The following is a 26,090-nucleotide window of genomic DNA, read 5'->3' on the forward strand; positions in this document are numbered from 1 at the left end:
TATGACCACAATTAATGATGTGAAAAATTAACTGTCAGGAGAACATTTAATGAATTAGTTCTGCAAATACATGAAAAATGCTCTTTCAACTCCAATACTACAACACCCTACAATTATCCCAAGGGCGAAATTACTTTACAAAATTAATTAGTGAAAAATCCCAGAGAATCCATTTTTAAATGTATACAAGAATTACACAGCACATTTTTTCCCTTCTACTATATGTAGCAGCTGTCCTATTTATTTTTCAGGCATTTTATTCCACACTGGGACTGTTCATACAAACTTTGACAGAAGTGGGAGAAAGCATTGTTTAAGAGGCTAAGAAAAAAAGTCAACGTGCTTCAACACTTTAAGATAAGCATCAGAAAAACCTTTAAAAAGAACTACATAACTTTCATATTTTTTTTAGCTTATCCCCATAAACACCTTTGTCTAATTCCATTTAGCTAAATAAAGCCAGGCTACCCTCCAGGAAAATAACAGATAACCCGACACTTACAAAATGTGATTCTTTGAATATTTAAATATACCTATTTCATCTCCACAAAGCCTTCAGCTCCCTGCTGCCATCTCCCAAAAAGCTCCCCTCTATAAGGCTCTGCCGCCTTGCAAGTAAGACACAAAAACCAATGCCCAGCTGGCAGTCATTTGGCCAAGTGATAGCACATGAAACAACAGGCAATAGAAGGACTAGTGAAACAGTTTACTGGTTATACTGCTGAAAGCAGTTTTCATGTGCCATCTCAGCATTACACAAGGTACTCTGCTGGCCCTGGTGCCATGAAGGCAGGTGGCATTTCCTTCAAGTTATTGCTTTATATATACACACACACACGATTATGTATTGATTTGTATAAACTAGCAAGATTTAGCAATAATTCAGATATTTGTGAACTCTAACAACTGAAGCAAAACAAGATAACACCGGATTCCTGAGTTTTCAAGCTCCTGACATGGCAGAGAAGTGTGATTCCCTCCTCTCACAGTGTCTTTAGAGCTCATTTCTACCACCCTCTCTTGAAGGCATTAGGAGAACCAATCTGAATGAAATATCAGTGAAATACACACACACACACCCTGAACAGATGAAGTCAGATTAATTCAAACCACATGAACTAACAGTTCGCTATTGCCACAAACAGTAACCTGACAGACAACTTACTTCCCCTCCCTCTGGGTTACCTCCCTACTGGCTTAGCTGACCTGCACAGTGCCAAGTCAGACACGGGCCAAAACCATGAGAAGGGGGCATGGCCAAAGATGAGGTACTGGAGAAGTAGTTATGGAGAGGTTTTCTAATTCTCTCATAATGGAATCCTGTTACTTACAGGTCATAGATATACATTTGCCTCCCTGATACACTTACAAGTAAACTTCATGGACTCCAATAAGCATGTAATCCCTCAAGAAAAAGGGAACCAACTCATACAATGCTCATACAGGATTAAAAACTGGCTTTATAAAAAAGCAGACAGCAATAGATTTCAAAGCAGAAAGCTAGAAGCTGGGCTTGCGCAGTTCCATACTTTGAGGTTTTTGATAGGTCATCTTTAAAATCAGAAAGTTTCTGACTTGCTTTAGGAGGGTATAAACGTAATGTTGACCACAGCCCAGGCTGTGCTGAGTCTCAAGCTTTTGTTCTAATAATAATTTCAACTGACTAGCACCCATGGCTTAGAGTTTAATAAAACAAGATGACAGTGTTAATGTTACCTTTCAGTTTTTGAAAATGGAAAAAGACTAAAAGATATAGAAAGTGGTAACAAACTTTGCTCAAGAAAATCTTCTAACAGTAAAGAGAAACATTGGCACATAAAAATTATATCAATACTACCCATGTTTCTCACGAGGAAAAGAAAAGCTTATCTTTCCTCATTTAAATGTAACAAATGCTGCATTTTTTAAAAGCCTGTTTGGCTCATTTGGTACACATTTTATTTTGGCCTATGAGACCGCTCAGGTTCACAAGGAAGGCTGCCTTTCAGTATTAACAACTCAGTTTTTAAACCTTATGACTTATCATTACAGAGTAAGCGTTAAACCTTCTGTTGCACCTTACTGATTCTGTTCCTAGCTATGTAGCCTCGCCTCAAGACAACTCTGCTGCCCAGACTGAAGTTTAAGGTATTTTATCACGTAGCTGATGCACACAAGAGTTCATTTTCTCCTACCATTTTATCAAATGTTGATAAAATGTTGTCTCCTTATGTTGAACTTCATTAAGGGGAAAAAAGTGCAAATATTCCAAAGCAAGTTTTACTGTAAAGCTGCTAAGACTGTAAATAACTCTGATGTGATTTTGTATTTTTTGTCCATTGTCCTTCTTCTGCTTAATGTGGACTCAGCCCTTCCAAAAATAATTGCAACTCATTTGTTTTTAGTATAGCCCACAATCATGTTACGCTAACATCAGCTAGATTTAAGCAATACTGACTATGTTAACTGACAAAACTCAACACTTAAATTACAGAACTGTATCTCTGTTACTTAACTATATAAAGCTTATATGAAACCTTTCCTAGTTTTGATCATTTCTGATAAAAGAAAAAAAGCATAGAACAAGGAAGCAAAGAATAACAACGTAAATTAATAAACAGGTTGATAAAGTATTTTAATTTCACATGATTTATTACTGTTTAAAAAAAAAAGCCAGAAGAAAGTAGAAAGTTAACTCAGTGAAATGGTAAGTGATAAACTTCTAATTGTCTCTTGGCCACCAGCCTGAGAACTTTGGCACCACTGACAATGGTACAATGACTTGAAACATGAGTTGGTAATTAGTGCTGGTCTCCCTATACAACAATTCTGCCAAATCTTTCATCAAGAATGAATTTGCCTTTTGTTTTCTGTAATTACTGTAAACATTGTCCTGCCACTGACCAAGATTTCCTTACTAGGTATTTGCACAACAGAGAACTTTGCTTTTCAGTTCCACCAGGAGCAGACTGAGTCCACCATGTTGAATGTACTGATCGTTAAGAAAAAGCAGTTAAGGTCCTACTGCAACAAAGAATACATTTTAAATGGATTAAAATGTTAATCTACCCTGGAATCCTTTTTCACCTCCATCTGACAGAAAGCTACAACTCTCTTAACCTGTTCACCATGCAGGTAGTAAGAATAAGAGCATAACAGCCAGCAGGTCTTGGCACTCTGTTACTATTATAACTGACAAATTTTAAGGAAGGCTTGCTATCCCTTCAAGAGAAAAATCCTGTTGGCTGCTGTTAGCCTGTTGTCACAACATGAAAAACAGACTCTGACCATAAAGTCTTCTTTACAACAGTTTAGGCTATACCTTTATGGTCTAGTTTAGCCCCACTTTTCTCATACTCTTCTCCTTTTTGGTGAATTTTCCATTTGCAGTTATTTGAAAATTCTTATTTCACCATTTTCCTAGACAAGAGAAATGTTTATTCCACATCCTATATATTGGAATTTACATATTCTTAACAAGCAGAAAGGTGCCTTACATCTTTATCATACCACAAAGGCCCCAGAAGTATTGCCAGTCTTCTGAAAAAAAAAGTGTAATGGTGTCTTCCAGTGAAATGGTGTCTCTTACATGCTGAATTAACTTTCACCATTTCAAGTGCTATCGACACTTCAAAGAAAGAGTGCTATCAAACCTAAAATGCCAGTGTAGCATTTTCACATATGTACATAAATATAATCCTGTAATTTAGGTTTTTGTGAACTAAATCATGTGGCCAAAATACAATCTACAACTGCCTACTGGCCTCCAATCACAAAAAACAACCTCCCCCTCAGAAACAGCCTGTGAAACTGTGCCACTCTAAGGAACTGAATGTTCAGCAACTAAACAAAAAAAATGCTTTTCACTCAAAGAAAATTTTAATGCACTAAGGAAGAAGGTTAAGGGTTTGTTTACGTTTTTTTTTCCAAGAGGTTCATATACCTGAGCTGCTTCATTCCTTCACTCACTACAAAAGTATTGTTTAAATACAGTATAGAGAGTAATACTACAGTTTGTTTCTCAAAAACACAAAGGTATATTTCTAGGAGAAAAAAAAAATTGCTGTTCAATAACACTTACTATGGATTTTAAAATATTAAAAGCAAGACCTTTTGGGAATATGTTATTATTTCTTCTAAAGCAACCTGTTCCTTCTCTCAAACTACACGAATGACAAAACTTCTGAACAGCAAAGTTTCCCATTCATCACAAGACTCCCACAGGTAAGCTCCCATAGAAGTATTCTGTATGATATCATCACATATTACATACAGTCATTAAGCAAAAGCTTCTCAAAGCTTTTCCCAGACATCTAGTTAGGCCTTATAAAAGAACTAGTAGTTTTCCATCTTTCCAAAGACGACTCACAGACAGGGACCTAAGCCAAGACAAGACCATGTCTCAACCAGAACACCTCCGCATCTATTCCTGACTTCTCTGCTGCCCGGTCTTCACCTGGCTGTTCTTTCTGGTCTCTCTCGGAGAGCTCTAAAAACCATTTAGTATATACACTTAAATACATACTTTAAAACTACTTACCAGACCAATCTAACAGCAGTTCTTGAAAGGAGCTGCAAGGTTTTCCTTGTATTAGGACCAAAGCGTATTGCACAAAGCATTCTAATTGCATCTGAACAACAGTGCTGCTAAAAACTACTCTGGCTAAAACTCTTCAGCCCAACAACGCATGTTAAGATTTGTAGGAAGTGAACGTGCCCCGAAGGACATGAGCTTCATCTGAAAAGAAAGATTTCAGCCCCTTCCTTTCCATGAAAGCATGCCACAGTGAAAACGTGCCTATATAACAAAGTCAGGCTCCATTTCAGCAATATTCTGATGAATATTCAGGACCTTTAAAAGTCCCTCCCAATCCAAACCATTCTATGAACCAGTCTAGCATTAATCAATTAACACTACATTAAATATATCACTGGGAACACCAAATGAATCCCCTCCCTGCAAAAACAGTATAAGACAAGGGTTGCATTTTGAAAATCATGCACTTTGCTGTCTTAGCCGTGCCATTGTCACCTCTGCACATAATAAAAGTCACCTTAGCTATCATGATGTGCCCTATAGAGCAGGTACGTGAAGGAGAACCTACTGAAGGCAGAAAAGGAGAGGAAAAATCTAACCAAACCTCACTGTGCAAATCCAGGTTCCACACACATTTTTATTGTGCACCATCAGCTTAGCTGGAGATACTCATACCCCAAGTCACTTGCTTACAGCCACGGATGAGCCCAGTTGAGACGTAACTTACTAGGGGAAAAATCAGCCAAGCAGGTTAGGCAAAGAGCCAAGACAACCTATCTTACATAGATAGCTCTCACACAATCCCTGTGGCTGGAATTGAGAAGAAGGAGAAGGAAGTATTTGGTGGTGGGATAAGCACAGGGCCTTTTTTAAAGACAGCTTGGTCTGTCTCGGTAGAGTGTTTTTCTCTGCGAATTTGAGAAGTCATACTGCAATGGCATGCACCAGCAGGTGCAGACATCTTTCTCACCTGCACAAAGGTCTAAGATGAGGAACTGTAGGGTAACACTAATTAAACTATCCAACACTAAAACCACTTCACATCACCCCTTCTACCTTCAGAAAATTTTCTCAAGACAGGCATAAAGTAGTTTCTAATAAAGCTTTGTATGGAGGAACTATCCTGTTCACCACTCTGTTTTATACTTTAAAAAGAACAACATACCTAAAAGTAATTGACGAGATATTAAGCTTAAAATTAAAAGGCAACACCCTTTTCTTTATGGTGACCTGACAAAGAAGGCGAACAAATTAATGAAACTTCAAAGCGCATAATAAAATTTACAACATTCATTACCTGTAGTCCAAGCTATTATTAAACAGCTAGCATTGTAGCTGAGGACACACTAGACCAACTGAGAGTTTAGAAATACTTTTTATAATAAACCAAAATGCAGTTAAAACATGACAAGACATGAGAAACACAAAGAAACTAGAAGTGTTTATGAACACAGACCTCTCAGAAGAAGCCCAAGCATCCAATCCTTGTTTCATTCCTCACTGCTCCTTATCTGTTTGCAGGTAGTCTCACAATACCTGTAGAAAATACATTCAGTTATGACTGTGACACTACACAAAGGCAACCTCTTGCCTTCAGTTCCAAAATAGGCCATAGCTTTGAGCACAAACTGTTAGAAATACTTTGGGAAGAGGAAAAACAAACATTGGTGCCCTTCCACACCAACATAGAGGCCATATAACCCTAAATATTCCTCTGCCTTTTCCACACCATGCAAAAGCCCCTTCAGTCTTTTTAGCTTCATGATGAACTAAAGCCCTAGATCCTCCTAAACTGAGAGACAAAATTGTAAATTCCTAATGCATCAGTGCATTCAACACCAGTGACTGAGCACATTTCATTGTATTTTTTAAAAAACAGGGTAAGAATACATGATGTTCAATAATCAAATTATAAGCATCTGTACCATCTTCACAGAAGCACTCATGTCTACACTCTGGAAAATTATTTTTAGCATATTAATTTAGAATTCACCTCTATGTCTCTATATTTTCTATGTCGCATCCTGATAATGTGCTATTCTGCATCAAACATAATATTTGGTTATCTAAAGGGCTGGACAAACAAACTGAAACTATTTACTTTTTAAAAGTAATTTTATGTTTTTTAAATAAATACAAACAGTAAAGGAGACTAAGTCAAGTTCCACTTCGTAATTACTCATTTCTATGAACATATGTTGACATTTTTCAGCATATGGCTGCTTTTCTCTAAAGCAGAATCTCAAGTTAAATTGCATGTAAGTGGCTTGAACTGTTTCCCAGCACTCATGATTTACCCTTACCTCTACCAGACACAAGACTGCAAGATTTCCCAATAACCACCCCCTTGGAAGTAAGGGATGGAGAAACCAACACAAACCTGGAGACATTCTGCTGTTCTTGCTTTCCAAACAAGCATGCTTGGTGCCTAAAAGAAGCTCTACTGAATAGCCCAATCACTTTTTTTTTTAAGTAGTAACAGGAAGGGAGGAGGATGCACTTCCAATATTACCACAACACTGGTGCACCTCCTTGTCCCAGTCACACAGGGCCCCTACACATGAGCCCACCTCCCTTCACAATAATTATATGTTGTGACTTTTCATCTGCTTCATACCTTTCTTTCTTCAGTTCATGCACGCCCACTTGAAACACCTCCCAGTCTAACCTACTACTCATTTAAAAACTTCACATTTACTTCTAGTCTAGCTCTCATTTCAAGCCATCTGTAATGAGGAAAAGTCCAATAACTCAGTATCATCAATTATTTTATCATAAGATAAAAAGCATGAGAACATTAAACGCAATGGCATTCACAAAATTTACAAGAAAGTATGGCAATCCATAAATATAAACAAATACAGGACATCCTTTCCATAAGGAAGTCAAGGAACAAACAAGTTACACAATACATATTATAAAAAGCAGCATTTAGTGTTCAGTGAAGGCACAAAACAGTAATCTTTTATGGAAGTATAGCAAGCAAAACAAAATACCAAAAAGGAATCTAAAGAAAATAATAAATGAAACATGCAGAAAGTGTTGTGTGCCCTTCAAAAGCAATTCTTATTTTGATACAGTTCTTTAAAACAACTTTACTTGAATACTTTCCCTCAGAACTACACTGTAATCAGCACAAAATAATGTTTTTATGCTGATATGCTGTGCAGTAGTGTAAAAAGGAAAGTGAAAGTTTGTACTTTAATTGCACAGGCCCTACAGCCAATACAGCATTTTTTAGTCTTACGATTATTTTTTTTAATAATACACCAACCTGTCATAATTCTCTACTTTCTGCAAATAACAGATACATAAAGGCAGTTGATGCAACAAAACTGCAGAAAACAGTTTGTATTCATTTTATAAAGGAGAAAAGAGAAGGAGGAAAACACTATTGAGAATTTGGAAGCTTTTCTAAAAATATTTCAGAACACAGTTAAACTAATTAGGCTTAATTTGTATACAGTGAGATTACTGTTATATTAGTTATACATGCAAAAGCAAACTTCTGTGACACCAAAAGCAGTAAGATACTGAAATTTCACAACTGATTAGGACCAACCAACACTGCCTTGGTTGACAGAAGATGCTGTGTCTCAGCCACACTATCTCAATCCTCCCTTATTCCGTACTAGGAAGTAATAAGCAGGAAGTTGGATCTCTTTCATGTTCTGGCTGAGAATCAAAAAACAAATCCCAAAAAAAAAAGTCTGTGCAGATCCATGAGCTGATGTGATTCACTGCCTATGGGACAATCAACTAGCACTGTTGCAAGAAAGGTAAGCAGAATGCCGCAGCAAGAAGAGATTATGTAGCAGCAGTGAGATTACAGGTTGCCTCCATCATGAAGCTAACCCTATGCATGGATATCTGTTTCACCTCTGGCTGAAACAAAAGCTACACAAGACATTCTCCAGCTGCATGTGCTGTGGGAATTGCCTTTTAAACACAACACACACTTAGAGAAGGTCTGGAATCAGACAGTTCTGTATCTCCCACAAAGGTCAAATCTCATTTTCAATACTGGTTTTAAATTGAATTTAGGAATCCTCACTAAATTTTAGCTAGTAACTTTTGCTCGTGGTTTCAGAACAATGCATTTCCACTGGGGAAATCAGAATCTGTATTAGAAAACTATGTAGCAAGAATCAGGATATTTAATAAAAACAATGTTCTCAGACATTTCAAATCCCATTGCATTCATGAAGTAACTTACATGATTTGTCCTCCACCCCATCTTTTGTGCTCACAAACTGGAAGTGCCTTATACAACCACCACAAATCTTTGAGTCAAGGAACACAATGACTATCATTATTCCCTCTTGAGGTACCAAACCAAACACTGAACTGCAACGCAACTAATAACTCTGAAATTCTACTTGAAGACAGTAGCCAGAGAACTTAATAGAACTAGATAACATTCAGTCTCAGTTTTCTGCTTACGCAGCACACTACTGAATGCTTCATCTTGTTTTATTTTTGAAAGAAATCACCCGGAAATTTCAAGATGTTTTAGAAAAGGTTAAAATGTCTAAATGTGAAGAAACATCAAGCAACTGTTAGTTTATATTTTTCAGCATTTCCATACTGATACACTAACTTATTTACTTTTTTTTTTTTAAGTAACAGAGTCAGTATTGTTCTTTCCTTCCACTTTTTGTGGCTTAATCCTGGCATCACGCAATTTCATCCAACGGATGGCATTCATGCCGCCAACCCACATACACCTTTTGGCAGGCTACAAAGAAGTGGGTGCTCGTCACAAAGCATCTCAGTGCTACACAGTGACTGATGCCAATAAAAAATAAGACATAGCCTAAAATATAAATTCTATGCAAGCATCAGAATTCATACTATTAAAATTAATTTCTCTTGATGAGTAACGAAGTCTTCAAAGGCCTTGTAACTCAAAGGAAAAAATTTATAGAGTTTGTGTCACCTCAAACTAGAAAAAAACCTAGATAACAGATTAAATACAAAAACATTAATGGATAGAATGAGCAAAAAAGACTGAGGATTCCAATGTAAGATATTTCTCTCATACATGTCTTTAAGTAATTATTGCTTTCAAAGCTCTTTGTCTATCCTTTGACACTGGAAACAGATTAGTAATTGTATCTTGAGCAGGAAGATTCACTCATAAAAAGGATAAGAAGAACAGCACCAGTGATCTGTGCATTAATTTCTTCCCCCTATAAATGCATAGTAAATGAGAAAGGTTTTTGAGTTCAGCTCATCTTTTCCAGATGAACATACTTTTATTAGGACCATTAGTAGAAGGGTACAGAAACATTAAAAAAAACACTGTAAGAGAGACACTGTCTTCTGTTCCCAATTCCTCAAAAGCTGATTCCCTGAAATCCAGTACTTCTACACAGCTGCAAGCTTAACTCATAGCTCTATGCTATAAGATGGACTTTGCTGTTCAGATTTCTATGAGCAGGTACTATTTTCAGGAACTAATGGACTCAATAGCTAGACCTGATAGTAAATAACCTTTATAGGTACAATATGCAGCAACTCCCTTCTAGAGTATGAACACTGTAAGCACTCTTAAAATATGTATATACACATGTAAAAATCAAATACATGTTTATGTACACTTATTATAATATATATGGTTATACTAATGTAGCAGCAAGTTCTCATTTTGTTATGCATTACTTTACCATCTTTCTAGAAACTGGTAGAAAAAAAAAACAACAAACAAAACAAAAAAAAGCCTCGTTCTCTTTGTTAACTGATCTTTACTGTTTTAAATTCATACCTGTTTTTTATGCACCACTAAGCTAACTGAATCTGGATCAAACTTTGGCTCCAAAAGATCTTCTACCTCTACTCTACACTGCAAAGTAAAAAAAAAAAAACAACAAACTACCATGCAAAATATACGACTGTGTTCCCCACAAAGAGAAGGCAGGACGTTATGAGATAGGGCAATAGATACAACCTCCAAGCATACGTTCATGGTCATCACAGTTGTGTGACACAATAAAACAGCCTTCTGGTCATTATTCACATTGACCTCTCACCAATTCAAAACTTGCTTTTGTAAATATCTGTATATTTGCATGCAGTTATGCTGTGGCAACAAGTGGATTTACAAGATCTTAATGCTTCCTTGCAAGATCAGCTTTCTGCTTATGAGTTAAATTTTTTTTTTAAGTAGTGAAAAGCCATTTTAACAAAATGGTAACAATAAAAAAACTGTATTTGGCAAAATATACGTTAAAACATTAATCAGAGCAAAAGGACAATTGTAAATGAAAAATCACTATGAAAAAATTATTCAAGTATTTGCATACTCAAGATTAAAACATGCTTGAAAGCTTTCCCTCAGAAATTAGAATAACCTTTTGTGAGTCTGTTAGTTACAGCCATTTCAAAGTTTCAAATTAAAAACACCTCACCTACCCTAGAAATGCAAAGTCTGAAAAATTCAACAAGTCTAAAATTGAAGTTCTTACTATGACTACTCATCTCAACATAGTTTATTATGAAGTATAACAAAAATAACAATAGAAATAACATTTGGCAGTACAGCACTGTTCTACATTACATGGTCATGCCAACAAAGTCTTGGATTTAAATCCATCCAAAAATGAAACCTTTCAAGAAATTTGAGGATACAATGTTATTTTTCTTATGAAGTACAGAGAGGAGACCTTGAAATATCACACAGACCCGTTCCAATTATCAGTGGAGATTAATAGTCATGTATGCTTAGCAGGCTTCAAGTTTTACTATTTAACATGCTTATGGTTTTTGCGTGTTTATAATGTTTTCATAAATGGACTATTTTGAAAATGTTTTAGGAAGAAACACTATTTTGTCCCCTTCTCGATTTCAGAATCTTAGAATCTTTCAGAATATCAGCTGAATTTAATATGTAGTTTTGGAAGATAAAAAATACTTACACTAAATCTTTCAACCTCACTAGCCAACTGTAACTTGCCAAAGGAAGTTCAGAAATAGAACCATTCATTAGATAAATACACTGCTCTGCACCAGGCAGCCCACAAAGATTCAACTCCAATACTAAACACCATATAGCATCAGCTACCATCAGTGAGGCTTAATACCATTCACAATTAAAGTGCTCATACATTATATTTATTTGTTTTCCTGAATGTGTCAGGGATGCATCAGAACTCATTTCAAAATACTTTTACTGCCAAATCCATTAACTATTGTCTTCTTCATCTATGAAAAGCTTGCTAAAATTTCTTTACTGGCATGCAAACCTTCAAATGCTAAGATAAGTCTTCTTAAATATAGTTTCAGAATTAGAATTTTGTTTTATTATTATAGGCCATTACACACGGTAATATGGCATACTGAGATAATACAGCTTGTTTTAAAACTCATATTATTAAAGAAGTGCAATGGAAACATAATTACTTAATAATTACAACAAAGAAATAAATTTAAATTGTTCTTTTTTCAGTGAAAAACCACTATAAAACTATGTTTTTAATTATTTTCAATGTAGGTTAGTCATATCACACTTATCTCTACTTCCTCCCACCAATGTTTAACAAGAATTAAATAGTTGAAAGAAGTGCTGCTCTTTATCACGGGGGAAAAGGTGGGGGCTTTTTGCATATGAAGTTACAATAAATATTCATCAATTATGATAGAGCTTTACTGAAAATCCAGGAACAGCACATAGCTTTGTAAATTTTGCTGTCTCCCACATTACCTAAAGCCACTCTGTTTCAAGAAATAATTGCAGCCAGGTAATTTGGAGGGAACATTTTGCCTCCCAGGAACTTCCTGACTGAATTAGGTAGTTCACCGATTACTTTCGGTTCCTTACAGTCAGCTTGTATTTTATGGTCAGACTGCAGTTTACAAGTCACCTCCCTATTCACAAATTGTCATGACTAACAATTAGCATCAGCAGAGCAAGTCAGTGGCGATTAATATAAAAACCTCACGAGCATAAATTTTAAAATGAAAGGTAAATATAAGAGAGCTAGTAATTTATTATGGAAATTTACCTGCAAAAGTTTTGTGGTGGGTTTTGGGTTGGTTTTGTCCCCCACTTTCACAATACTAAAATATTAATGCATTATATACATAGGAAGACTTGTCATTTACCTGCAGACCATCTACAAAAGCTGAGGCAGATTCTTAGCACTTCTGTTGAACTACACCAGAGGCCCACTACCTACCTGGGTATGCAATAGAAAAAGTAGCAGAGGAAGAGCAGTAATCAAAACAGGAATGCCTTCAGTTTACCTGCTTTAAGTTCACAGAAGAATAATACACTGTAAGTTAGAGTTTCCTGTCTTCTTCAGGCTTCAGACAGAACCATATTTGGTCACTTCACAGCAGTTCTTACAAGCTAGCACATTTTTAAGGAAACTGCCATTTTGTGTTCTAGTTCTTGAGCTGCCATCAAAATAAGCTGGACAGATACCATAAAGGAGCGAAGAACTTCAAAATATATGCTGCAACAAGGTAACAGGATTGGTAAAAGAAATACCATTAATATTACAAAGATCGAAATATTCTGTTCTTGAGCAAAAACTGTGTTGGGGAGCACATCTTGGCAGCACAACACTTCAGTATTTTATCCATCAGGCACTACTTTCTAACTATAAAAGCACCTAGAAATAAAAGACTACATGGTTTGATAGATCACCAAAAAAAATAATACTGTAACACAACTAAAAGCAGTAAGTTATTGTTATTCACATGGTTTCACACCCAATAACAGGTCAGAAAGCAAGACTCTCTCTTTGTGGATACCAACATGAAACTTCGGAGGATTTGTTTGGTTTATCTTGTTTACATGTAAGTTATTTTTTTCCAATGCAAAAGAACAGACTTATCTCAGAAAGAAGTATCACAGAGCACCATACAGTACTTGCAATTAATTTTCAAAAGCAAAATGAACTTACATGAACAGTATAATCCATGAAACACTGATTACATTAGGATTAGTATGTGATTTTTTTCAGAATATCATCAGAAACAACTTCATTCCTGTACTACTTCACAAGTATTATATTTAGCCCAGCCAACAGATCTCATTTTTTATATCTAAAAGTCTCAGAGAAATACTTCTAAAGGCTAGATTTATTTTGAGCATCTCCCCCTTGCTATCTGAAATGTAATACAATGCATCTCAATTATTCTCAAAATCTGTATTTCACATTACCATACTGGCTCTCAGGACACACATACCAGCCACCTCTCTGTACAATACAGCTCTGACCACCAGCCAGCTTCTGGGATGCAGACAGGTCTAAAATACACCAGGTGTATTTGCAGCGTATTGACTCATTCAGGCAAAGAGGGGGTGAGGAGGAAGGTGGCACCCTGGGAGATTTCTCCACCACCCAAATGCAGAGAACAGGCATGAAGAGCTGCCTCAGCTGCATCACAGCACTACATACATGGTTAAACTTAATTGCAGTCACACATTTTATTCAACAGTTTAAAGTGTTCAAACAAAAGAACCTGTTAGGCAAAGCTAAGATTTACAGTACTTGTTCCTTTCAAATACTTCATTAAAGGAGCTTCTTATTACGCAGCAACCATGAGGAACTGTTTACAATATATTAAAAATGCACCTTCATAAGTGTAGCAAACAAGTCAGGGTGTGGTTGCCTCACAACTGGCAGGGAATGTGTGTCTTTCAAATATTTCCAGTTCTACTGTGCAGCAGCTCCCATCTAAGGCAGCATAATGTAACAGGTTAAAATGTATTTAGAGTTATCTCATGCCATTACCACAACTACAAGGTGTGCCTCTTGGTTCTGCTAGAGATACTCTTTATTATTCATCTTCGCCTGCCTGTTATAAGAAAAACATCATCATGTCTTTACAATAAGAGTAAAGCACTTGAATTTCCATAAAGAAGAGTCCAACCATTTAGGATTAGCTAAACGAGACAATAGGCATACAAAAACTATTAAATGCCATACATCCAAAAAGTTCAAGAATACACATGGAAGTTTAGGATCTCTCATTGGAGGGTGTTAAAGAAGTCAGATTCTCTTATCCTATGAGACGGACAAGATACCTAGAAATTATAACAGATCAACAAATGCAAAGTGGGAGATAAACACAAACAGTAAGATTTTTAAATGGTGACCAGGGAAGAAAAACAAAAAAAAAGGGAAGAGGATTTTGCACTGATACCTCTCTAAAGGATCTACATTTGGACCCATGCTCAAAAAGCTGAATAAACTGAGAGATACAGCAAGTTGTAAACTCTGCAGAAGGTCGTGATTCAGAATTAAGTCAGAATAACCACGTCTGAAAAATCACTGTGGATAGCTACAGAAGATTTACATGGTGACAGGCTGATTGTGAAACAAAATGTTAGATGAAATCCGTTGCCAATAAATACAACAGGAACGAGAAAAATAACCTCAAGTGAATCTACATATTAAACAGGCTTTACATTTGTTGTAAATTCTTCAGAAAAAGCCTTGAAGTCACTATGGATAATTCACTGAAAATATCAGCTTTACTCCTTCAAAAGCCAGGTGAAAAGAACTGGGATATTTTAGAAAGGAAAAGAGAAATCATCACCACATACAATCTACCACAGTTCTTGATGACTGTCACACTGTTCAAAAAGATAATACAGGGCACACAGAAAAAGCAACAATCAGAAATACAGCTTGACTTCCATAAAAACAAAAAGTATGAACAATCATGGCCTTGCAGGCATTAAAGAAAAAAAGAACTAAAATCACAAATAAAAGCAGGAAATAGTTATCCACAGTAAACAAGGACTTACAAAATCTCAACAAGATAACCAGAGTTTAACAAGAAATTTAAGAGCCATTTTCTTCTCAATATGTCACTGTGACCACAGAACAACATCAAGGTCAGAATTACAGTTTGATTCAAGAAGTAAACCCAGTAAGAGCAAACCTTTTTCAATGTAACACCCAAATATATTATCTCCAGTGCTGACAGTACCAAAGCCAAGAGAACACTGTAAAAATAACAGCTTGTAATATGCAGTTTCTTACAGTTTTTCTGTTATATTAAGAAAAAAAAGTGGGGGGAGGGAGTTGCTAGGTACAGTTTGAGCAGTATTTCAGGCCTAGATCTAACAGTCCTCAAAACTGATACATATAAATCAGTTTTGATTAATAAGCATCTAAGTAACACTCAGATTATCAAAATAAGGTTGTAGTCTCATTTTTCAGCACATATATTCAGCATTTCCTGAAGGCTACCAACACTTTCTCTTACTAAATCAAAGTTCTCTAGCCACCACTTGGGGCAGGGAAGGGACTGTGGAGAGTCACAACAGTCACAAATGAGTCAAGTGAAACTACAGATGAGCAATGAAAGTTGAACAACAGGCTTCAGTAAGGAGCCCCTATAAAACCTGAAACAAATCCTAGAGTCTTGTATCATCATCAGAAGATTCATATTAGGTTGAACCGTCAGTGTAATAAAAAGAATAAGATTTCTAAATAAAGCCTTGGATGCTGACAAGAAGTTACAATTCTTTTTCAGGCACCAAATGTTCAGCTGCTCAAGACTTGCATTCAATCCTTATAAACATCTTCTATTTGCAAAGCACTTAATATTACGCAACTGCATTCTGGCTGCTCCAAAATCTTACCTACTGAAAGCACCAAAGTGTTTACAGACAAAGCTTGCCAACCTATCATTCCATCAAAACCACAACTCAACCACTACTTGAGCTAAACTTGTTCAAACTAGACTGAAATACAGATGTGAAGTATTATGATCATACCAAATTGCAAAATAAATGCGAGGAAAACAAAAACACACCTGTTGGAGTGCATTCACAGAAGCAATCAGCCATGCACAAGGCTGGCAGTGAGATCCATGCCATTGTAACACAGATTTGCAAAAGGAGAGAAACAAAGCAGAACTGTAAGTTTCATTACAGGAACACACAGAAAATTCATAAATGCCTCCAACCACTCATATCGTTTAGGTGCATTGTTATCCCATGTGTCCTGCTCCCTCCCCTCAGAATTGCACTTAGAAATTAAAGGAGTGATGCACTTCCAAACAGGAGGAAGAGAAAAAAAAAAAGAGAGGGAGGGAGAGAAAAAAAAGAGGAATCTGTCACCTGCAGACTTTCAAGCACAGCTTAAAACGTATCTAGATTATTCTCATCCAATAGCCGCGTACTGTGGAAAGAGAGAGACTTGGTCTCATTGCAGTTTCTAGTGTCCAAAATGACCCAGAGCAGCCTCAGTTAAAATAGTCACAAAGCTGCTGTTGTTACAACCTATGGTCTTTTGTTTTACCATCAGATGTTATACCAACCTTCAGATTTTCAGGGAAGTAATTTCCTTTCATAGTTTATTTGCTACTTTTTAAAAAATATATTTAGTATCTTTTCTGGTCTCCAGAGAAGGCAACATATGAAGACGCAGAAACACCTAAAGTTACCTTACTATTTATAGGATGTGGTTTGATGAGCAAAGCTTTTGGTGCAACTTCTTACCTCTCTACTGCCTTTTCAATTGTACAAGCACGTACAAGGTGGAGGAGGACAGAGAAACAATTAAATGACTCAATGACTTGTGCAGCAGTGACATACCTGGGAGAGAAGCCTAGAAGCAAAAACTAGCAGTCAGAGGCCAGTCATAATGTAGCTTTAGGTATAAATCTTATACATAAGGCAACCTAGTTCAGCATTGAAGTACATTAAGTTGCGAGTCCCTTTTCTAGGCTGTCAAACAGATTTGGAAGACACAACTCTCAAAATCAAAACTGAGAGCCTCCAAAACCTGCACTTAAGCACATGTTAGTCTTAAGTGCTTAGATGAACTCAGAAGCTTCAAATAAAAATACATAAATAAAATCATATTCTGTCTTAATCACATATTGCTCCTTTGGGCAGACCAGACTGGCTCACTACCATTCAGAAAAGACAGCCATTTGGCAGGTAATAGATTAACAAGGGATCTCCCTGTCGAGTTTAGCTTAGGATCCCACCATATTGTTTATCTTAGGTAGCAATTGCCTAAGAAGTCTTCTAAATTCTCAAACTACCTTTCTATCTAGAACAGGCCAAATGGCAACTAAAGGCAAAATATAAGCCATTTTAGGAAGAATAGCTTAAATCATTATTCTGAAGAGCCAAAATACTCAAAAGAAGGCACTAAGTAAAAAAGTTACTAACAATAATTTTATCATCTGTAAAGAAGACCTAAATACTGTTACCTTGTCTGAAACACCACAATTTGTACATTAAAGCCACTTTTACTCTTCCCTCAGCTGTCCTTGTTTTAGGAAAGATTAAAAAAATCCAGCTGCACATAGGCAAATTACTTTCCCCTGCTCCATCACGTCAAGCACAGAAATGCCTCATGTGTAAAAAGAAAAATTAAGAAAACCCATGTTAGCATTGTATTGCAGGAATTACATTTTCTTTGGCAGAAATAAAAGAGCTTCAAAATGTAAAGTGTCACTGTACTCAGTCAATCTTGCCACAGGATGACCCTTCCTGTCCATCAAAACCCTTCTAAATTCCCACAATGTACTTTTTAAAAAAAGTCTTTCTACATTTGAGTCCATAACGAACACAGAACCTGCAAGAACAAAAGGTCAGAAAATGCTACAATGAACTGCCTAAAGCTATAAAGCTAAAGAAGAGAAATAACACAGGGAAATCCAGATATGGTTTAGATATACACTATGGAATAGATCTTCAAAATAAATGGGAAGTTTCATTCTCAACCCACCTCTGTTCAAGCTTCTTCAAAGTGAGCTTTTTACTACCTGCCAGAAAATTATCAGGCAATACTTTATTATCTGACAAGAAAAATGCATTTTTCAAATTCAAATGAAATGCATTTTAGGATATTTCAAACTCAAAGCAACTCCCTGAAGTTACTCAGTAATACTCATGACCTCCATTTACTAAAACCAGTTCTTAAAATGCATTGCTTCCCTCTGGTTCCATAGCAAACATGGCACTTTATTCTTAGATTTCAAGTCACCAAAAACGCACCACCTTTCCTTATATTCCTATTCTGCCAACATGTGTCTCTACTGTGGAAGGCACTTCATGTCTACCATTACAATTTTCCAGGTTTAAGTATTAAGAATAATGATTTTTTTGCCTTATGTTGGAACAGAGAAAGACTTAATCTGACTGCTTCTTCACCCTTCACCATGTTCTCATCTTCCCACTGAACTAGCAGGAAGTGGCACATTCTGTAAAGTCCCTTTTTTCCTCCGAAGTAATTATTCTAAACTTGTTCTTTTGTAAAATCCTCATAAAGAAATATTTTAGTCACAGTTATAACTGTATAAACATTTCAGAGAGTGATCTGATAAATTGAGTAAGACTACATGGCAACTTCAATTACGGATGCACCATATGCTTCAATTTTCCTTTAGGTATACAAAGGGAATCAATTTGTGCAATTTGTTCAAAACACAGAAGGCCCTTTTGGCAATCCTGCCCTTTAGCTGAACAATCAGTTTGAACACTTGCCTGCTGAAAACATCACCCATTCACAGCCTACAGTGTTAACAGTAACCTGAACAGGCACAGTGGTAAAATAGCTCTGAACAACTTGGTTCTGCTAAAGGAAAAGATACCTTAGGATGGCAAGAGAACGTGCCAGATCCACCTGTTTATTAGCAGAAGTAACCGGTGGTTTTGTGCTTGGATTATTTTTTTGCTTATTAACCTTCCTCTGACACTTAAGGTGACCTTTGCCAAAGTCTCTCAGCAGTGGTATAGCAGCAGCCTTAGCTATACAGAGCCACTTCAAGTTTTGTAATTCAATTTCCCTATTACTTTACACATGACTAGAACTGTGAATCAGTAACTGACAGTCATTACCAGAACAAAGTATTACTGATGCTTGTAATTTTTGTGTTTGTTATCAAGCTCAATTTAAAAATACAGAAAAATTATTTTACCTGGAATATCAGTTTTTACTTCTCCTTTTTGCAGGCTGGAGTTAAGATTTATCTTTCAGGAGATGCAGAGATCAGTACAGTCAAACTCTAAAGCAGTAAGGCAAATAAGTAGATTTTTTCCTTAGTAAAGGCTCTCAACCAGAAGACTACCCAGTAGAGGCCTACAATTCAACAGCAGCACATCCTACCTGTCCATTAATTTATCTCCTCTTCCAGTGGTCATGAGACATTGGTGAACCATTACCATTTGATCACATAGTGTGGATGCACTTACGCAAAGTGGAATTTAGTTTTTAAGAAGAGTCTCCATTTACTAAAACACATTAAAACAAAGACTAATCAAGCTAGTACTCTGTATTATGTATTCTCTCACCAGTGAAAATAGAAAGAATTGACAAAAAGGATGAGACTCATTAACTGAAGCAATTCTTACACAATTTTTCAAAAGCATCAGCTTAAAAAAAAAATTCCATCAGCAGCGTCGACCACTTGGCCACAGAACCCTATGCTTCCTTTGCAAACCAGCAACAACACTACTGCCCCACTACTGCCTTCCACTTCTCAGAAATAAACCAATTCTCCTGTTTGCTCCTGCAATTTTAGGTCTGTCTGAAGTCAGAAGCAACTATGAACACCAATTACTATCCAAGTGTAGGTAACTTGAAAAACAAGCATCCCTTGGAGTTGCACGCATGAGGTACAGCGAAGGCATTCAGTTCAATGCACAACCTGGGAGCCTCTGTTCTCCAGGCACTACTCCCTGGTAAGAGCTGCAGAGTGAGACACACTGAACTTTCTACAAGCACACTGGCCTGAGAAGAGCAACACTACAACTCTGTATGATTGCCAAGATAGAGAAGGCGTTTTACCAGGAATTTCTCTTTTTTCCTGGCAGCTTTCTGGTACATAGAGTGGTGCTTCATGGTTTGTTTTTTTGGGTGTTTTTTTTTTCTGAGGCTTCTTTTTGAGTGTGGAAATAAAAAATATATATATATACATTTGCTAGATTGCTTCTGTGAATATCAGTTGGGAAGCTATGGACTAAAGAGAAATAGGACTGTATTCACCTTGGCTGCAGTTGCTTTACAGCACGTTTAGTTTCCATAATTAAACCAGTGTTTGGTATGTAATGAAATGCAAGTAGAGCCAGTGAGATCTTCAGATTCAATCACCATAGCAAAACTGAGACAATTTCATAATTCAGATACTCCAATAGAAACATGTACTAAATATTTAGTGGTGTAGACCACTGTCCTAGCAGAAAACTGACAAAAACTAAGTTTTAGAATAATTGCCACACATATGCAACCCTCCCTCTCCAACTACAGATTGGCTTACACTTAAAGTCATAAGTATTTCTAGCCATTCTAATATTTTGCCACTAAGAATATCAAATTTTAAGAAAAACAACAAAAAAGGTTTAATAATGCATTTGGGCAAAGAAAGAAAAATTAGAGTTTAGCATACTGCATTTTTCTTCAGTTTATCTGTCCTACAAGCAACTCCACATACAGAACAGTTCATGCTTGAAAGAAACTCAAGTCTGAGGTAACTAGTTTTATTTCACTTCCTCTAATTTTCATCTCCTAATCCCTCACAGTAGTCAAAATACAAATACCATTTGCATGTCAAGATATCCAGGACACCAGTCAGACCTTCACTCAAAAACCATAGCATCTCCACAGCCTCTCATATCAAAGTCACTCCTATTTCACCTAAATTAAGGCAGAGTCCCCACCCTAAAATGCAGCATTTCTTCTAGACTAGATGATTTTTAAAGGCCCTTTGCTACTCAAACCATTCTGTGAATTACACATATTAAGAGAAAAGTGGGTTCCTACATTTTAGCGAGTTTTAGTTGACCCACATCTACTATATTATTTCAACAGTAAGATTAGGAATCTGAGCAACAAAAATGAAATGCATTAAAAAGAAGCAGAAAGTACCACCACCATTAGCTATATTAACTTCTTAGCTGAGAAGCCTTTTTACATCCAGCGTTATTTACAGTGAAGTTTCTGTAAGAAATGCATTTAATTGTTTCAAAGCTTTTAAAGTTTGTAACCATTAACACTGCAGATGTTATTTTTCTTCAGGTGACAGAGAAAGAGCAAAGGCAGGGGCAGGAGAGCAAAGGCAGGGGCAGGAGTCAAGGTTCACAGGAAGATGACATGAAAGTGAACCAAAAAAAAAGTGGATGTGTACTATTCCAACAGCTTTTTTTTTTTAAAAGGCATAGACAAGGCTTTGACTACATTTTTAGCACAGATCAGTGTCTCATGAACAGTGCATACTTTTAGTTTGTCTTTGAAAACAATCTGTATAGTTTAGAAAGGCTCATCCTACATTTTTTGACACTGTTGGTTCAGAAGCACCTGTCACCACTTACGAACATCAGCATCTCTTATTCTGTTGAAAACTCCTGTGTAACTTTGAGTATAAAAAAAAATACACTTAGTCACAACCACAGAATAAGTATGCTTCACCTTTTCCAAAGAACTGTCAAAAGACTTGAAAAGATAAAACTAATTCATGTTTTGAAACAAAGAGCAACTAATAGTAGCATCAGGTCAATTACTGAGAACTTTGATTATGTAATTTGTCTGTGACTACAGAAAGCAAGTTGCAGCTGCATTACAAAAATAAGTTTGCCCTGTACAGGTAATTAAAAAAAAATAAAATAAAAACCACACCACATCTTTGTCATGGCAATAAAATAAACTCTAAGAGGTAGAAAACCGGAGTTAGTTGAAACTCCAAGTGACAAACCACATCATTTCATGGCAGATTAAAAGAACCATTGAAATAATCCAAGAACCATTAAGCCATTCAAATAAGCACTGTTTACATTTTTATCTCATCTGTGTCCACTGATCAAATTAACAGTAAAAACTAGCACTGGCAAGATAGAAAGAAGGGCTCAGTTAGACATAATTATGCCTGATAAATCTTTTCCCATGAGGTGAAAGGCAAGAGAGCTGTGACAAGCACAGGCTGCAAACTGACTTGTCCTTATATCCTGAAACACGGTATCTTAAAAACAAAGCTACTGATCCAACCCGCAGGCAGCCCATGGCACAAGTGCTGCAGTTGCCAAAAAATGTTTTTTGTGCAAGAACAAACAAGTTTTAGCTAAAGTTAGTCTTCAGCCAAAATCAAAGCCATGTAACTGAAAATGTAACATAGGAGAGGTCTGAACCTGAGCCAAGGGTCTCAATTCTGGATGACCTGGACTCTGCATCAAGCCAGCTTCTGTCTCAGCTGGCAGCACTGTGCAGCCTGCAAAATGTCACAAGCAATATGGGAAAGAATATGAGTAGCGAGGGCCAGTGTTTTTTCTCACTGGTTCATGTGGAAGATTGATCTACCCTGGATAAAAATACATTCACTGTCTCTTCTCTGCTCCCTATCGCCACTTTGTTCCCCTACTCACTGTTTCTGAGAATGCATGCTTTTACATTTCTCCCACAAGCATTTATTCCCTGGCATGAATTTTATTGATTTTAACAACAACACATTAAAATATGGTGCAAAGTGCATCCCTGCATGCAGACCAAACAAACAATTTATAATTTGAAAGCTGACACAAAGAATAAAGTGGGCAGAAAACTACTTTTTCCACTCAAACAACCACAATGGTTTGTTTGAAGGCTGGCTGGAAAAAATACAATATAAACCAATACAACATGCCACACAAGACAAAACACATCAGTAAGATAACTAAAATTATGTGCAACTACCCAGTTCAATTCAGAGGGGTGGGGAATCAAAAAAACCCCACAACCAACAAAAAACCCACAACAACACAAAACCCAGAACTTAAAGAGCAGAGAAATATATTGATTAAATTTGCAGCTGCATGGAACAAACTTGGCCACAAATTAGAAAGTCTACTTCAAGCCATACAACATAATCTTTTCTGGAAACAGTGATAAGGTAAAAAAAAATAATTCAATCAAAGGTTCCTCATGCACCTAAAAATAAAAATAGGCATTTCTGAAAATACAACATCTCAAGCTGTAGGGAAGATTAAGTTACAGTAATTGCCTTGCAGTGGTTGTCAGGGCTCTACTTAAACCCAGGAAGTGACACACACTTCTACTCAGCACCAATGAGACCTGAGCTGAACGAGCGTGTCCAGCTTTACACTACCCAGCATAAGAATGATGGACAGTAGCACCTTCAGCAGAGACCACCAAGCAGCTCAGGGCTGAAGTACATGAGGAACAAAGACCAGGCTGAGACAAGGTTTTGTTACTTTGGAGAATGCTTGGGGGACCATCTTGCTTTCTACAGCTACTTAAAGGAAGATGACCCATGCAGCAGTTCAATACAAAGCGACCATGACCTAAAAATAAGCAGTAATTTTTGCTGTAAGTCTGAGTTATGCTTCAGCATGGGGTAAAAGAAGAATAAACAGTAAATGAACAAAACAGCAGTTTTCCTGAAGAAGTGCAGTTCAGAGGATAGTAATGAGCTTTTCTGGAGGTAAGGAGATGGAGCAGTAAACTGTCTTCTATGGATTTTTCCACCATTTCCATTAGAAAACAGATGCTGCACTTCCAGAAATAAGAAAAACAGATCTCTAGCAGACTGACTCACATGCGTGCATCAAATCTAACTCTTTAAATGCAAGTTTCAGATCTAAAGGATGTGTCTTAACCTTCCACAGAAAAACTGGACTTTTCTGTGCATACCTGCAAGAAGGACTAGGTCACCTGCTTCTACAGGCCAGCAAAACACCAATTATACAGATGATGTTCCTTAAAAGCTTTTCAGAAACCCTAACACATTAGGTAAGAGCTGTATCAGACTAGTAGATCAAAAAGTGAATTGGTCATTCTGGTCTATATCTAACTGAGAGATTCAGTGAGTAGCTCTGGCTTGCAGTTACTATGTAGCTCACAAACCGAAAAATAATAAAAATTGAAAAATTAAAAGACTTCTGAACAGTAGCCTGGAGAAACTTTTTCCTTGACTCCTGACAGGCACTGTGCTGAAGCAATGTTCAGAAATACTCATAAATGCAACATGTTAAACATCAGAAATGTTCTGTGAGCAAAGTAATTTTACTTTAAAGGTGACTGAACACTGAAACTGGTCACACAGAGACACTGTGGTGTTTCCATCTCCAGATATGTTTAAAACTCAAGTGGAGAATGTCCCAAGGAACCTGCTCTGACTGATCTGGCAGAGGTCCCTGCAAACTAGGAACACAGAATCGTTGAGGTAACTGAGTCTGCAGAGTCAGTGAAGGTTAGCCTCCATAAAAATGCAAGTCTGTACACTTACACCCATCTGCAGAATCTGAGGTATACTCGCACAGTATTCTGCGTATTTGGTTTAATCCCTCTAAACTTGATCATAAATTACTGAAATCCAATAAACACGTCAAGGAAAGAGTCCTCAGCTTGTAGATGAAGTAAACAGAAGACACTACTATTTCAACTGCACATGAAAAAAAACAGTAAAAGGAACAAGTATCTCTCCCTCTTTCTAAATGTTGCTGATAAATACTACTATTGGGTAAACAAAAAAAGAAAATTTAAATAGAATTCATATTGAAAATACTTTTTCTAACCTGCCACAGATTAAAATAAATTAAAAAATTTAAAGCCATGTCCTTAAACATTTTGTCAAAATCTCTCACCATTGTAACAGATGAATCAACTCACCCTACACTTTTTGACACTCTTGGTTCAGAAGCACCTATGTCACTACTTATGAACATCAGCATCTCTTATTCTGTTGAAAACTCCTGTGTACTTTGAGTATAAAAAAAATACACTTAGTCACAACCACAGAATAAGCGTGTTTCCCCTTTTCCAAAGAATTGTCAAAAGACTTGAAAAGATAAAACCAATTCATGTTTTGAAACAAAGAGCAACTAATAGTAGCATCAGGTCAATTACTGAGAACTTTGAATATGTAAACGCCTTCAGAAGGATATTCAATGTCCAAGCCATATCTAATAAGACAGATCCAAATAGAACATTTATGATCCCATTAAAATATTTTCCTGTAATTACACCCTTTTATTAAAAAAAAAAAACAAAAAACCACAACTATCAACTACAAACACATTCTCCAGATAAACAGATTTGTGGGTTTATGGCTACCAAAAAAACTTTAAAAGAATAAAAAACTCTTCACTAGAATAATTTTTTTTCCCTGCTTTTACAAAATTAGAAATAGGCTTTGTTTTCTGGAACATTAGGATTGGATGATGAACACAACAAAGATAAATGCAATGAAGATTAGTGTTTACAACATCCAAAAACTTTCTTCCATAACTTAGACAATAGTGGTTGTATAAACCTATACAAAGAGCACCCCTTCTTTAATCATTCAAACACTGAATAAAGACAAGTAGTATTTTAAGTTATTTACTAGTCACAAATAAAATTGTAAACTTTCTCAAACATTTGTACAGATAAAGTTGTCAGGAAGTTACAGAAGATGAAATGCTGATTTCACAACCATTAACAGCAAAACTGTGCAGTAACATATCACCAATCACAGTTAAGTTTCACCCAAATGTCTTACACAGGCAATCAAATTATATCAGATGTGCCAGAACATGATACCAAACAGGTATCAATGGCAGGAAAGTGCATAATATCTAACCCAATATAAAATCATAGTGGTCTAAATAAATAATTCTTAATGCAAA

At 36.4% G+C, this 26,090-nt stretch overlaps 1 protein-coding gene across 4 annotated transcripts in view; it reads right to left on the minus strand.

Moving 5' to 3' along the window:
* Positions 1–26,090, minus strand: part of SIPA1L1 (signal induced proliferation associated 1 like 1) — a 202,743-nt gene that overhangs the window by 163,313 nt on the left and 13,340 nt on the right. For all 4 annotated transcript variants that reach the window (XM_051620671.1, XM_051620673.1, XM_051620676.1 and 1 more), the window contains exon 3: positions 5,973–6,052. The gene's annotated coding sequence lies outside the window, so the exon portion shown is untranslated. The remainder of the gene's footprint in view (positions 1–5,972; positions 6,053–26,090) is intronic.

The sequence above is a fragment of the Apus apus genome, chromosome 5 (assembly GCF_020740795.1).
Source record: "Apus apus isolate bApuApu2 chromosome 5, bApuApu2.pri.cur, whole genome shotgun sequence".
NCBI classification, from domain to species: Eukaryota; Metazoa; Chordata; class Aves; order Apodiformes; family Apodidae; genus Apus; species Apus apus.